General features: G+C 45.6%; 1 protein-coding gene across 2 annotated transcripts in view; it reads right to left on the bottom strand.

The window, feature by feature from the left end:
* HIVEP2 (HIVEP zinc finger 2) overlaps window positions 1-8,268 on the bottom strand; it is a 196,717-nt gene extending 188,449 nt beyond the window's left edge. Inside the window, exon 1 of one of the 2 annotated variants that reach the window (XM_050787315.1) lies at window positions 7,851-8,268. The gene's annotated coding sequence lies outside the window, so the exon portion shown is untranslated. Of the gene's footprint in view, window positions 1-6,710; window positions 7,018-7,850 lie in introns of those variants that run through there. The other variant, XM_050787318.1, reaches the window with a different exon arrangement.
* Between the last annotated feature and the right edge of the window lie 5,590 nt (window positions 8,269-13,858).

The raw sequence follows: 13,858 nt of genomic DNA, 5'->3' as shown, positions 1-13,858 counted from the left end.
AGCTACTTACAGTTTAAATCACCTTTCCTATAATCTTCTTTTTATGGAATTAGACATTAATCTCCATTTTAAAAGAAATATTTTCTGCAACTATCAGGATGAGAAGTCACACTGTATAAGTAGCAAAATTTTCTCTCTCACAGAATACCTATGGTTTTCTACAATTTGTATATGTGTGTATGCACACGTGCAAACCTGTACACAACATATGCATGCTGTCAGATCCCTAATAAAATACAAATGAAGGTGTGTCTACATTTACCTACTGCCCTACTTTCAAAAGTCCCACCTTTTTCCTAGGCTTCTGAACTCAAGTGAAATCTGCCACAATGCAAATAATAAGAGCTTCGATTATCTCCTGTTTTATTTTTTTGTTTTGCAGAGAAAATGAAACCATTAAATAAATCTTTGCCCAACAAAGCGCTGCATTTCAAATACACTGTGCTACACTATCTGTGCAGTATTGTAATGATTTAGATACAGCTGGGTATCAATTAAAAAGCAGTATTCCAACTAACCACGAAATGTATCACTGCTCCATTCCTCATACATGTATTCCTAAACATATAATTACCTTGTAATTTTAAGTATAAACGTCTGCAAGTTGGTGTTTGATGGTCAGCTTTCACTACTCATATCTATAAATATATTCCGTAGTAAAAAAAATTTATATTAGGTTAAAATAATGATGCAATACTTATAATGTTGTTCAAACTGACAACCTGTCATACACATTTGGCCATGTTTAACAAAATATTTTAATCACTTTTGTTACTTATGATTTTTAAGGTACTTTTAAACATATCAATTAACAGAATAAAAGAATTCATATTATCGTTCAGTAGGGGCAACTTTCATTACTTCTCTTTAAGATATTTTGGCAATCTAACTGTCCCCTTGCCACCAAGATATTCATCCCATATACCCTTATAAGCTTTCTGAAACACACAGTTTACAGCACTACTCCGCTGCTCAAAAACCTTCAGTAATGTTCAGCTTTCTCTGCAGGTCTTCGAGGCACCAAAAGATCTGGAGCTACGTACCTTTCCAGGCTCCCAACTCCTCCTCCGCCCTGGCACTATCCCTGTCCCCTCCCATTCCAGGTCAGAGTATGGGGAGCTCCTGCCTCCCTTGTTTACTCAATGAAATTCTACTTAACATACAAGGTCCTCAGTAAAAAAAAGAATCCCCTCCTCTCATAAGAACCCTCTAATCTTTCCAGTTGGAAAAAATCCTGCTTCCATTTATACTCTACTCCCAATTGTAAGTTTTAATAAAGTTTACTATAAGTCATGTCTCTTCTAGATTGTAAAGTGTTTGAAGTTGGAAATCATCATCCTTTAATCTCTGTTGCTCATTCTGACTCTTGAGCTGACTGCAGAGCCCAAGCTTGGAACTACTACATAAAATAGACTCTTTTTGGCCCAGCATGATGGCTCACGCCTATATTCCCAGCACTTTGGGAGGCCAAGGTGGGTGGATCACCTGAGGTCAGGAGTTCAAGACAAGCCTGGCCAAGATGGTGAAATCCCGTCTCTACTAAAAATAAAGAAATTAGCCAGGCGTGGTGGCGAGCACCTGTAATCCCAGCTACTCGGGAGGCTGAGGCAGAGAATTGCTTGAACCCAGGAGGTGGAGGTTGCAGTGAGCTGAGATCGCACTACTGCACTCCAGCCTAAGCAACAGAGTGAAACTCTGTCTCAAATAAATAAATAAATAAAAATTTAAAAAGACTCTTTTTGTCACCCAAATTGAATTTCCTACATTATATAAATTATAAAACGGAAAAAAAAGTAATCAAATGATGCAGTGGACAAAATAAAGGATAGTGATTTTTCACTAACCTCTGTTTCTACTCTTTCGCTTCATATTTTCATGTCACACAGACCCCTAATCACATGGAAAGTAAGAAATCAGATCTAAATTTCTCCAAAGATCCTGATATTTGCAATCAAGAGGAGAAATTATTGGGATAATTGAATGTCTCAGTCCCTTGCTAGTTGTTTGAAAATATGTAGATCTAGCTCATGCAGGGTTCCAAAGATTAATTGGTTACTTCATACAGTCACCTTGTAAAGACTTCTGAATTGGTAGTTATTTATTAATTGAATCAATGATGCTGGCCATTTTTGTTAACTGGAGCACCAAATAAGTATTTTTAGAACTTAAATTATTTGTTATTTAAAAAATCTGCAAATAATAATAGTTAATTTACAGGTAAATCCTTCAAACTGAAGTCATTACATATAGTCATTAAAAATTCCATGTGCTCCAAGACAATTGATGTGGAAGCACTGAGAAGAGACAGGTGTTACCAAGGTTCTTCCAATTTCAAGGCCCTGCCCCTCAAAATTCCCTCTCCAAGGATCAACCTGTAACATGGTCATTTGGAGGGTCATGATGTGTCCCGATTTGCCAAAGGCAGTCCTCACATTTGTCAGGTTGGATAATCATTCCTGCAATCAAACTTCCTTCAAGGCCCTGCATTACCTTTCTCTTGTTATCAGCCCCAATGGCTTGTTTTTAACTCCTGGAAAGGAGCTCCTTTAGTAGTTCGGGTCATTATTTATACCCTGCATGTCTAGCACAAGGCCTAATCTACAGGAAATACTTGTTGAATGACTGAGAGAGTGAATTGCATTGACCAACAATAATAGTGCACCAGTCATAGTACTCTGAATAGAGGATTAAGATTATACATAAGTGAAAAGTCAAAAAGATTGGCCCTGGGTACTTCCTGAACTTACTTCCATCCCCCTATGACCCAGAAGTAGCAGGTGAGACTACCTCTTCTTTCTGCTGAGAATCACCCTCAGGCACATAAACATCACGTCCATCTCTTCCTCTCTCCAAAGTACTTTCTCAGATAGATCTAAACAATTAGATCTCAAGTTTTAAGGGGGTTGGAAATCTAGGATTATAGACACTTGTAGAATAGATCACATGTCATAGGTAATACCTCAAATGATGAGTGATGGGAGTGTATGTTAAGATAGCACAAATTCGGCCTAGAACAATAGTGACCCAAATATCAGGCAGTTCTGATTCTATTCTAAATGTAGTCATGAAGCCAGTTTAAGCCCGTGTCTATCTAATGTCGATATTCACAATTTGGCTTAGATAAGCCAAAGATTGCACAGACCAAGAATGCTATGTTATCCTCTTTCTCACAATGATTTCGGAGTTGTGACACAATAATAAAGTGCTAAAATGTTTTCCCAAATTAGTTAGTGGCATCTCATAGCTACAAATACTGGTTTACTCAACCTTTTTTTCAGAAGCATTGCTATAAATATCATACAGAAAGCAGTGCTTTTGATTGTCACCAAATACCAGGAACAAAGAGAAAATATTACTTCTCATACAATTACTTTAATACAAGCATGATCTTATTTTCACAAAGTTTTCCTATTTTTCTTTAATCCTCTGTGTTCATCCACAACTTCAAACACTGTAAATCCTACAGGTTTCACAGTAGAGCCCTCACTTGAATATTCACTAAACTTTAGCTCCATATTCATAAAGGATCTGCCTGTATGGTTAAAGCAAATCCATACACTCTGGATGGTTTGAAGTTCCTTATGAAACCTTAATTTCATTGAGTTAGCAAACTTCCTCTGCTCCTTTTTATATCACTTTAAAAGTTGTAACAGTTAAATCCCAAGTTTTAGCCAAAATATGAATTGATGATGAATTCACATATAAATCCACGAATTGGAAGCATATCATTGAAATTTTCAGGTAGATATTTAAACTGTGAACCGTTTCTCCACCTATAGAATTAATGTATAGACCAAGAGAGAGTTCTGCTGATGCTGATCACATACCAAAATGTGAAAACAGTGTTTATTTTTAACAAATAGGAGATGAGTAGCCTGTCTGATCCACAACTATACATCCAGTTGACCTTAGCCACTTTTCCCTTATGATAATAATTACCACATCAGTCATTAAATTTCTTTACAACCTTATAGATTATACTTTCACTCATGCCAACTAACATTTTCTATCATTCTTTAAAATTACTTTTGCTACGTGAAGCTTTCAAATTGACTTTAGCTAATTATTGATAATAATTTAAAAACTGAAACCCAACCCAAATAGTGTACTTGCTATAATTCAAAAACTGAAACCCAATACAGTGTACAACACAAAGAATTATTTGTTATTGCTGCTGTTAAAATGAGCCCTGCTTCGGAAAAAAATGGCAAATTCTGGAATAAGATTTTTCATTTTAAATTAAATCAGCATAAAAGAGTCAACCTGATTTTCTGAATAGTGACAAAGTGCCAAAAGTTCAAGCAGACACATGCACCATTACTCCACAAGGAATGTCTCCATATATATTGTCCTCTGTTTTGTTTTCATGGTAACAAGAATATTCACAAACACATCTCATGCAAAGGAGCCTGATCAATCAAAATATTCTGCTGGTTAATCTTTCAGTGTAATCAAAGAGCATTATTTTCCTATGTGATAATATACACATAAGAAATTTTTCACATTCCATGTTAAATAGGAATATATAAATGTTTTATGTACTTCAGTGGTATTTTACCAAACACCTCTACAAAGATCTAACCAATTAAAAATCAGTTAGATCTTAAATTTGTAAGATCATTAATATACCACCATTCCCAAAATTGTCCCTGAATCAGTCACACATCAATTTACTCTTGAATATCCTTGTATAAATATAAGCCATCTCTAATAAATTTAGCCACATAAAATACAATCACTGTAACAAAATACAGATGCCAATGAGCAAATTTTGTTTTATACCTGACCTATGCTCAACGCAAGAAATTGTCTCAGACAATGTTCAAAAGATTCATCATTATAATGTAATACGTTTCTGTATATAAGAAATATACTGCATGTTTCAAACCCAGTGGTCAAAAGGGATTATGACACTTGAAACAAACACTATCATTAAGTAAATACTGATAACTCCTTTTCAGTTCACAATGCAAATGTACAGTTGTCATTTGGTACCATGACTCCTTAGGGTTACACAAGGAATTTTCTCTTAATAATGAAAATGATACCCACTTTACTCACAGAAAGGGCATTTCTGTTCTGATAAGCCATTTGGCCTATATCCTAAAAATCAAACCCAATCTACTCATTCCACAATCTACTTTGTTAAAATTCTGCTTTTGGCACTCTTATAAGGTGAAAAAGCAATGAGGCATTTGCTACATATGTAGCAAACATATGTGATCTATATGTGCAAATATTTAAAATAACTTGGTTTGCTCAAGGACAAATATCACCAAACATTACTATATCACTGGAGGAAACGTTTCTGATAAAGTTAAATGGCCTTTTTCTAGGAGGACAGCTCATTGCAAATTTAATTAAAATGGATCTTATTAATATTTCAAGTAATTTCTGGGCTTGATTATGCACTACAAAAGAAACAACTGTACTGAAGAGAAAAATCAATAGCCCTTGACTAGGGCTCTGGGTATGCTAGAAAAACAGTTCTCTCGTGAATTACTGAGGTCTAGCTTTAGGGTTGGGGGCGAGTACCAATATTCATTTGGAGGTAAACTGAGTTATTTTTTAAACGGCAGAAAATGAAGGAGAAAAATCAGTTCAAATTTTCCATTATAATGAAAGTACAGGAAACAAGCCTTTCTATATTCATTTTAGGCCTAAATAACTCTGCAGAGAATAAGGGTTTTGCAATGTCAGTTGCACACACAGCTTCCTGTGTGAATGCTAAGCCATTACAGGTGTCCTAAGGCCTCCAGTGAAACCTATTACCAAGAGATTCCTCTGGTCTCCTCCAAGTCATCCCCAGCGCCCCCCATCTGCCGCCAACACATTATTGCTCCTCTCCTCCAAGTGTCTTGATTAAGGACCCTCTCTCTTCTCCGCACTCCCGAGGTTAAATTGCCCCCGTTCCCTTGGTGTAGCAGGTTACAAGCTCTCCCGTTAGGGAGGACTAGTGCCTGCAGTCCTTTTTAGTTAGATGCTTTTAAGTCAGAGATGACAGGAGCCACTTGAAGAAACCCTCCTTCCCTTCTTCCTTTCCCCAACTAGGAACCAAGTCCCTGAAGGACAACACCCAGGGACGCTTCCTGACCTTCTATCCCCTCACCCAATTTGGGTTTGGAGGGTTGGGGTCGCATTTTCTCATGTCCTCTGCTGCACTGGATGTGTTATGTAAGAAGGACCAAACGCGGGAGGCACATGCGTATAAGGCGCACCGATCTGTGATAACAGCTGGGGTAGCAGAACGGATCTGGAGTCTACCCCCCCCCACCCCACCAACAAATATGACAGACCCCACACATGCACATCAGCACCCCCTCCCCCAACCTCTCACTCACACACACACACACACACACGCACACACCCAGAGCAATGTTTTCCTGTCTCACCCCTACCAGTACCAGAGGCACAGAATGGAAAGGCGGGGGGTGGGGGTGAAAGGAGGTGAAAGAGGAGGAGGAGCAGCAGCACATCTGCTTTGATAGCAGCCGGCAGTGCTGCCGCGGCAGAGAGCCCCTCGTTAACCCCCTTCCTGTGGCTGCACCACGTCATGGAACATTCCCGGAACGGGCCAACGTTCCACCCACTTCAGGGAACAGACATAAAGGCGCAGACCCAGCTCCCCACAGTGCACAGCCCAAACACACATGTCCCTTCCCGATCCCCGGCCAGACGCACAGACAAACACGCATGCAAACCGCCCCCACCCGTCTCCACGCGCGCGGGTCCAGCCGGCAGCTGCCAGAGCCGCTCTGCGGCCGGTGCACCCGCAAGGCGAGGGCGCCTCCGCCTGAACCTTCCATCGAGACAGTCCCCTCCTTCCTCGTTTCCTTCCTTCTCTCCTTCTTTCCTTCCTTGCCCCGGAGGTAAAGGGAGTCACTGAAATGCCCAGAGCCAGCGCCTTCGCTGCGCTCGCTCGGCCGCAGGCCGGCGGCCCGGGCCTCGCGCCGCCCGCCAGCCCGGCCGCCCGCGCCGCGCGCCGCGGCCCCCTCCCCCGCTACCTGACAACGGGCCCCCGCCGGCCGCCGCAGCCGCAGCGGTGGCCGGGCCGTGCGCGCCGGTGCACGTCGCTCATTAGTAAGCAGGCACATTCCTGCCTCCAGCGCTCCCGCGCGGCCCCCTCCCCCCAGGACATTACGCAAAGCAGCCTCTCCTCATCTGCATAGATCCGCGGCCAGGGTATTCCCCGCATTTCCCCACGCGCCCGACACCCCTCCCACGGTCTCCCCCCATCCCCGCCCCCTCCGACCCTCACCCTTGGGCCACCGGGAAGGGGCTAGGGGCACGCGCCGGGGAGCGGGGAACGGAGTTAGGCGGCGGCGATTCCAATATAAAGTGAAACAAGCTACCAGCGCCGAAGGAGGCAGGAAAAACCCAGCGCCCAGGCCACTTACCGAGCCGAGGAGGGACCTAGATTCCCGCCGCTCCGCTCTCGCGGTGGCCGGTCCGCCCACCGCGCACCCCGAGGCTGCACCCAGCACCCCAGAGGCGAGACGTGGAGGAACGCTGTGAACAAGCCGGGAGACCCTCCAAGTTGCTCTGGGCTCCGGGGAGCGTCAAGGTCCAAGACACAACTTGGCAAAGACTTGTGCCACAGTCACCGAAGATGTTTGTGCGGAGACCCTCCTCCGGGGAGCGACGGCGCTCGGCGGCGCCCTGCTCTCCTCCTCTCCACCCCCTCACCTCCAGCCCGCCTCCCGCCGGCCGCCCGCCTCCGGGCCGCGAGCCCCTCGGGCGGCTGTCAGCTCCCGGCCGCCGCCGGGTGACAGGGGCGGGAGGAGGGCGCGACGCGGCGGCCCGAGCCCGAGCGGGCGAGGGGGATCCTCGCAGCCGCGGCGGCCGCTCACCTGGAAAGTCACCGCTGAGGAGGAGGAGAAGGAGGACGGGGAGGAGGAGGAGGGAGAGGAGGGGGGGGAGGAAACCCCCCTGGTGCCCTTGTTCTTGCTGCCGCGGCGGCCGCTCCTCGCCAAGGCTGAGCGTGTCTGGTGGGGGGTGTCTGGTAGCATTTCCTTAAGGACAGAGGGAGGGCGGGCGCGGAGGGAGGGAAGAGATCCCGACCGCCAGCCCAGGCTCCTCTTGCCTTTATTTATTTTTCTGACACTGTACGGAGATGGGCCCGGGGTAGGAGCCGCCGGACTCAGGCGGGAGCCGCGAGGCCCGGGCCGCAGCTGTCTGCGTGCGGGAGCCGCAGCGGCCGCCTCCCCTCCCGGGCTGTGGACGCACCGGGTTATTCCTGGCAGCGCCTCCCCGAACAGAAGTTACTAGGAGGAGTGCGCGGCGAGGGCGGACTGGGGGGAGAGGCGGAGGGAGGGAGGGAGGGAGGAAGAGGGAGAGACTCAGCCAGCGACGTCATCGGATCCCCCAGCGCGTCCCAGGGAGGGAGGCTGAACCAGAAAAACCAGTCTGGAGCCAGCGAGCGAGAGAGGGATGTGCGGCGCGCGGGGGACGGGGGAGGGAGGCGGTCGGGAGGGCAGGGCCCGGCCCCACGGCTGCCGCTCCGGGCAGGGAGATCGCGGCCGCGCACTCGCTCGGTCGGAGCGGGGAACTCCCCGGAGAGTCGGTGTCTGCTTGTCATGCAAAAAAACTTGGGCATCTCTAGGAGCCTGAGAATTTTCTCTAAGGATGTGGAAACCTCCTCCGTCCCCACCCCTTCCCCATTTCCCAGAGAATCGTCGTCTGCCTTCCTGACGAACGGAATTGTATAATTAGTAGTGTCCTTAGATTTAGTCCCAGTACTCCGGAACCCTGGCCTCTCCTCGCCCCTGCCTCTACTCACAATTATCGATCAAGAAAAGCAAAATCAGACTGGCTCCTGGCTGCGTTTCTGGAGCTTCGCAGTGTTTTACTAGCACTTTCCCTGCCCCTGCGGGCGCGCGAACTTTTCACGTGCTCTAAACGCCCGAATTGCCTTCTCTGGGGTCACTCACCAGGGTGCCCCCGGGTGCCCCCGGGGCCCCCAGCTCTGGGACCGCGGCCCGCCCTCGCCGGGGAATTCAAATAGGTGTGGGCAGCGGCGCGAGGAGCAGCTGCCGGTTTCATGGTGGGCCGCGCTGGAACCTCGGGGCGAGCTGCCACCTTCAGCCTGTGCACTTCCCTCTCCACGGAAGGGACCGAAGTTAAAATCACACCCAGCCCTGGGAGAGCGGGGCCGGGGGGCGGAGAATCCCAGGCGAGTGGGTGCCGAAGCTCTGGGCTTCCTCCCAGGCCGGGCGACACCCGGGGGACACCGGGGCTCCCTCGGGCCGTTACCCTGCCTATGTGGACTGGTGTGCACCCTCAGGGGAGGTTCCCAGGCGGCCACGGTGCCCGAGCGCGACCAGTGACTGCTGGGCCGGGCCGGTGCCCGGAGTGCCTCCTCCGGGTGGTCTCCCGGCCGAGCGGGGACAGCGCGCAGCCCCTCCCGGGCGCCCCAGTCCCCGCGCCCTGCGGAGCCAAGCCGAGCGCCCAGGGCGCCGCAGGTCCCGTCCGTCCTCCCCACCCCCCGGCCGCGCCGCCGCCCTGCCCGGGGCGGAGTAAACAAGAGACGCGCAAGATTTGACCTGGTGCGACCCGGCTTTCTGGCCGGGGTTCCCCCTGAGCAGGTGACTCCGTGGGAGGGGTGGAAATGAGTCTCAGGAATTCCGGGCCAAAGACAATAACTGTGGTTCTGCTTTTAAAGCAGGTATTTCACCAACAACTGCGGAATGTTTTGTGTCTCGAGTTTCAAATTTCGCGGAAAGGGACCAAATGTCAGGACATATAAAATATCCCCTTCCCTTTTCATTAAAAATGAATGCATTACAAAGGAAGGGCAGCCCCTTAATGCCTGCGAGAATAGCGCCGCTGGTTCCGTGTTTGTTTTGTTGTTCATTCTGGCCTACAATCAGTGTATTTCTGAGGTCCCTATGCTATGGCAACAGTGCCGTGAAGGGCAACTCTGCCAAATAAAGCGGTGATACATTTTTTTAACCGATTTTTTTTCTCAGAGGAGAAAAATCTGAACAATTTGGCGTAAGTTTCACTTCGTCCTCCTCTTAGGTTGATCTCATTTAAATTCAGTGCCTACTTCCACTTAAGCAACTTCTTCTTTCATTGTATAGGTTCTTCAATATCCAGTCTTTTTCAACTTGAAGGCTTTAATTTAAAAAACTGTCCCAATCATCATTTTCTTTTAAATGTATGCCGTTGCATTTTAAACATCCATTTAACGCACAAAATGTAATTTTTGAAATTTTTTTCACTTTCAAACCCACCTGCTACATACTCCCAGAGAGCGTTTTATTTAATTGCTTAATAGAGAAGATTAAGCAGTTTCTTTAAGAATCCAGTTTCCCTTCAACAAACACAACAGCAGCTGCCCAAGCTCCCAGAAACTAAGCAAAGGCAAGTAGCAGGCAGTGTTTTACTTCACTAGAATGAATGTTAGTTGAAACCTTAAATACCTCTTTAAAAGACTAAAGAGAATAATGGGAATATTAAGATACTCCAGTAGTTAGTTAAAATATTTTTTAAGGAAAACCAGGCAGATATACATCTATTTTGATGATTTGATCCCACCTTCAAAGAGGATCCCTGAACAGAGTTTTAGTCAAAATTTGACAAATTTTAAATAATTACTTTGTTTCAGAGTCATGACGATGGAAAGAAGATAACCTGCACTGAGTTGAAGTAAAGTAAAACTATTATGAATATGTGTAACTAGGTGACATCCTCTCTGCTGGGAAGAATCCTTTTTTTTTCTTTTTTTTTCTTTTTTTTTTTTCTGGTGACAGGGTCTTGCTCCATCACCCAGGCTGGAGTGCAGTTGCATGATCTTGGCTCACTGCAGCCGCTCCCTTTCAGTCTCAAGCAATCCTCCCGCCTCAACCTCCCGAGTGGAGAGAGTGCCACTAAAGATTTGGAGCAAATCAGCACCATCCACTCCAGAGCCTGACCTACAGAGGACTTATAGAAAGCATTGTCTATTGTGGTTGCTTATTCCTGTGGTCAGTCCCAACGGCCTTCTGATTGGGGATTTCTCTCCAAAAGGCTGCATGGCTTTTCTTCTCCAAGTGAATCTCCTTTATAACCCATATTTTCTGTCTGTATCCCAAACATGCTATCCATATTTAGTCAATGTCCAGTTGCTTGCATGTAAGGGCAATAGAGTAATCAAAAAACTCTTCCCAGAAAGCCCCCAGAGACAAAACTAGCATTGGTAGAAAACTGGGCATGCAGCTCTAAGAAGCTCTATGGGAAGTGAGGCTGGGTGGGGCACTGCTGCCCCAGCCTGGCACCCATATGGAGCATCAGCAAGGAAGCAGGAGCTTTCTTTTCATCATGCATCCTTCTTACCACTTCTCAGGTTCAAAGGGAAAGAATATGTGGTAATCTGCATTTTCAGACATTAAGAAAGTAAAATAATTAATGGCTACATTGTTGTATGGCATTTTTCATAGTGTTGTCAGAAAATCACTTTGAACTGAAATTACTTTCATTCAAAAAAGATTTATTGAATGCCAGCTATGTGCCGAAGATTCTTAAGATACATCAGTGAACAAATGAAAGTTCCCTGCTTTCTTAGAGCTTGCATTCCAGCGGGAGGAGAGGATTTGGAGGAAGAATGGGATAGACAATAAATGTAAGTAATAAATTATATAGGACTTTGAAAGGTAACATGTTTTGGGGAAAAACATAAAATAGGGTAAAGGATATAGGTGGGGTGAGGGTTGTCCTGATGCTATATTAAATGGGAACATCAGAGTAAGACTTGTTGAAACGTGAGATTTCTGCCATGGCTTGAAGGAAATACCTGGAGATACCTGGAGGACAGAGCTTTTCAGATAGAGGGAGCAGCCAAGGTACAGCTCCAATACCTGGAATTTTTACAGACATCAATGGTAACGGTGTGGCTACAATAAAATGAGACAGCCAGTGAACAGAAGGCCTCTCAGGCCACTGTAAGATTTCCAGAAAAGCTTCATAAAAGGCAAGTTTTGGGCCTTTACCACTCAGCTCCGTGGAATCTGAATCTTTTTGGGCCCAGGACTCTGCATTTTTAACATGTAAAGCAGTTGTTACTTACGTATTCTAAAGCACAAGACCTCCTGCCACAGAGCATGGAACCTGATATATCCAGGCAGGAGAACTGGGTACCAGGAGACATTTTACATGAAGCTTTCAGAACCAGCCATGTCCATGTTACTAATCAAGACTCTTTCTGTAAATCTGCAACTCAAATGACTTTAAGGAAAAATGGATTTCATTGATTCACATAACTATAATTCAAGGACTAACTTTCAACATAGTGAGATCCTGAGGCTCAAATTTTATTACCCCGTAAGGCCTTCTCCATGTCTGTTCTTATCTCTGTGCTTCATTTTGCCCTTCAGGCAAACATTCTGCAGGTTGGTGGCAGCATTCCCAGATTATCTCCTTCCTAGATAAGCAACCCAGAAGGAAAAGACCTTCTTTCCAGATAGCTCAGGCAGCCTTAGTCATGTCATTGCACCTGAACCACTTGCCGGGCTTGGGTAGAGTAATCTGATTGGTCATGACTAGGCCTGAAGAAGAAAAGGTCCTCATGGAAAAGAAAAAAAAAAAAAAAGCTGTTCCCCCCCAAAAAAGGAGTCTTGCAAACCTGGGGGTGGAAAGTATCCACTATATCCCTTAAGTCTTTTGGCTTTGGTTTCCCTATTTTTTATAACTAGGGATTTGGTCAAGATGAGGTGTCTAGTTCCCTGTACATTCTATATAAATCATTGTAATAAATTCCCCCCATAAAATTGTGCAAAATGAATTAACTGGCATGCCAGTCTCTCAGACAAATTTATAGTACTATAAATAAGACATTAAAAGGGTTACCTGCTATGGGATTCTAATGAATAAATAGAAGATAGCCTTAGGTCTTAATAAAGAGTAATGACTTAGAACTGCCTTTCTGATGGATCTCTTGCTTCCTACTTATCTGCTTTAGTTAGTATATGGCAGAAAATTAAGCAGTGTCATGATTCTTGTGATGTTAAGAATACATAGGGGCCGGGAGCGGTGGCTCAAGCCTTTAATCCCAGCACTTTGGGAGGCTGAGACGGGCGGATCACGAGGTCAGGAGATTGAGACCATCCTGGCTAACACGGTGAAACCCCATCTCTACTAAAAAATACAAAAAACTAGCCGGGCCAGGTGGCAGGCGCCTGTAGTTCCAGCTACTCGGGAGGCTGAGGCAAGAGAATGGCGTAAACCCAGGAGGCGGAGCTTGCAGTAAGCTGAGCTCCGGCCACTGCACTCCAGCCTGGGCAACAGAGCGAGACTCTGTCTCAAAAAAAAAAAAAAAAAAAATACATAGGTCCCCAAAAATTAGTTGAAGAAAATAATTTGGAGGGAATGTCTGCATATCTGTTGAATTGTCAATAGGATACAAATCCAATCATTCTAATGTAGACAAGTCGTTTTATCCCACTATACATGCTTTGGCTCAGGAGTGGAGGGAGATAGTGGTAATGAAGGACTGATCAGCCAGAGCCATACTGTGATTCAAGATGACATCTGTTAGGATTGAAGGATAAAGTGCTTATCCCCATGGGTTTTACAAGGCAGACAGAGCATGCAGACATCCAACTAACCAAATGTCACCCTGTACTCCAGAGTTGCTCAGAATATATTCCAAAGACCACTTGTAGCAATATCTCCTGAAATACTCTATTAAAAACCTGGGCTACCCCCTAGATTTATAAAATCAGAATCCTCAAAATTAGGGCCTGGGAAACTCCATGTGAATAAGATCCCCAATGACTACTTTTCTCATTAAAGTTTGAGAAGCATCCCTTTACACTTTGTCCCTCAGACTGAATGGAGGCTGGCTGGCTGAGAACTCCCTTCTTCCCTGTTCGTCACATTC

This window comes from Macaca thibetana, chromosome 4, assembly GCF_024542745.1.
Source record: "Macaca thibetana thibetana isolate TM-01 chromosome 4, ASM2454274v1, whole genome shotgun sequence".
NCBI lineage: Eukaryota > Metazoa > Chordata > Mammalia > Primates > Cercopithecidae > Macaca > Macaca thibetana.
This window is presented reverse-complemented; position numbering and strand designations above follow the sequence as displayed.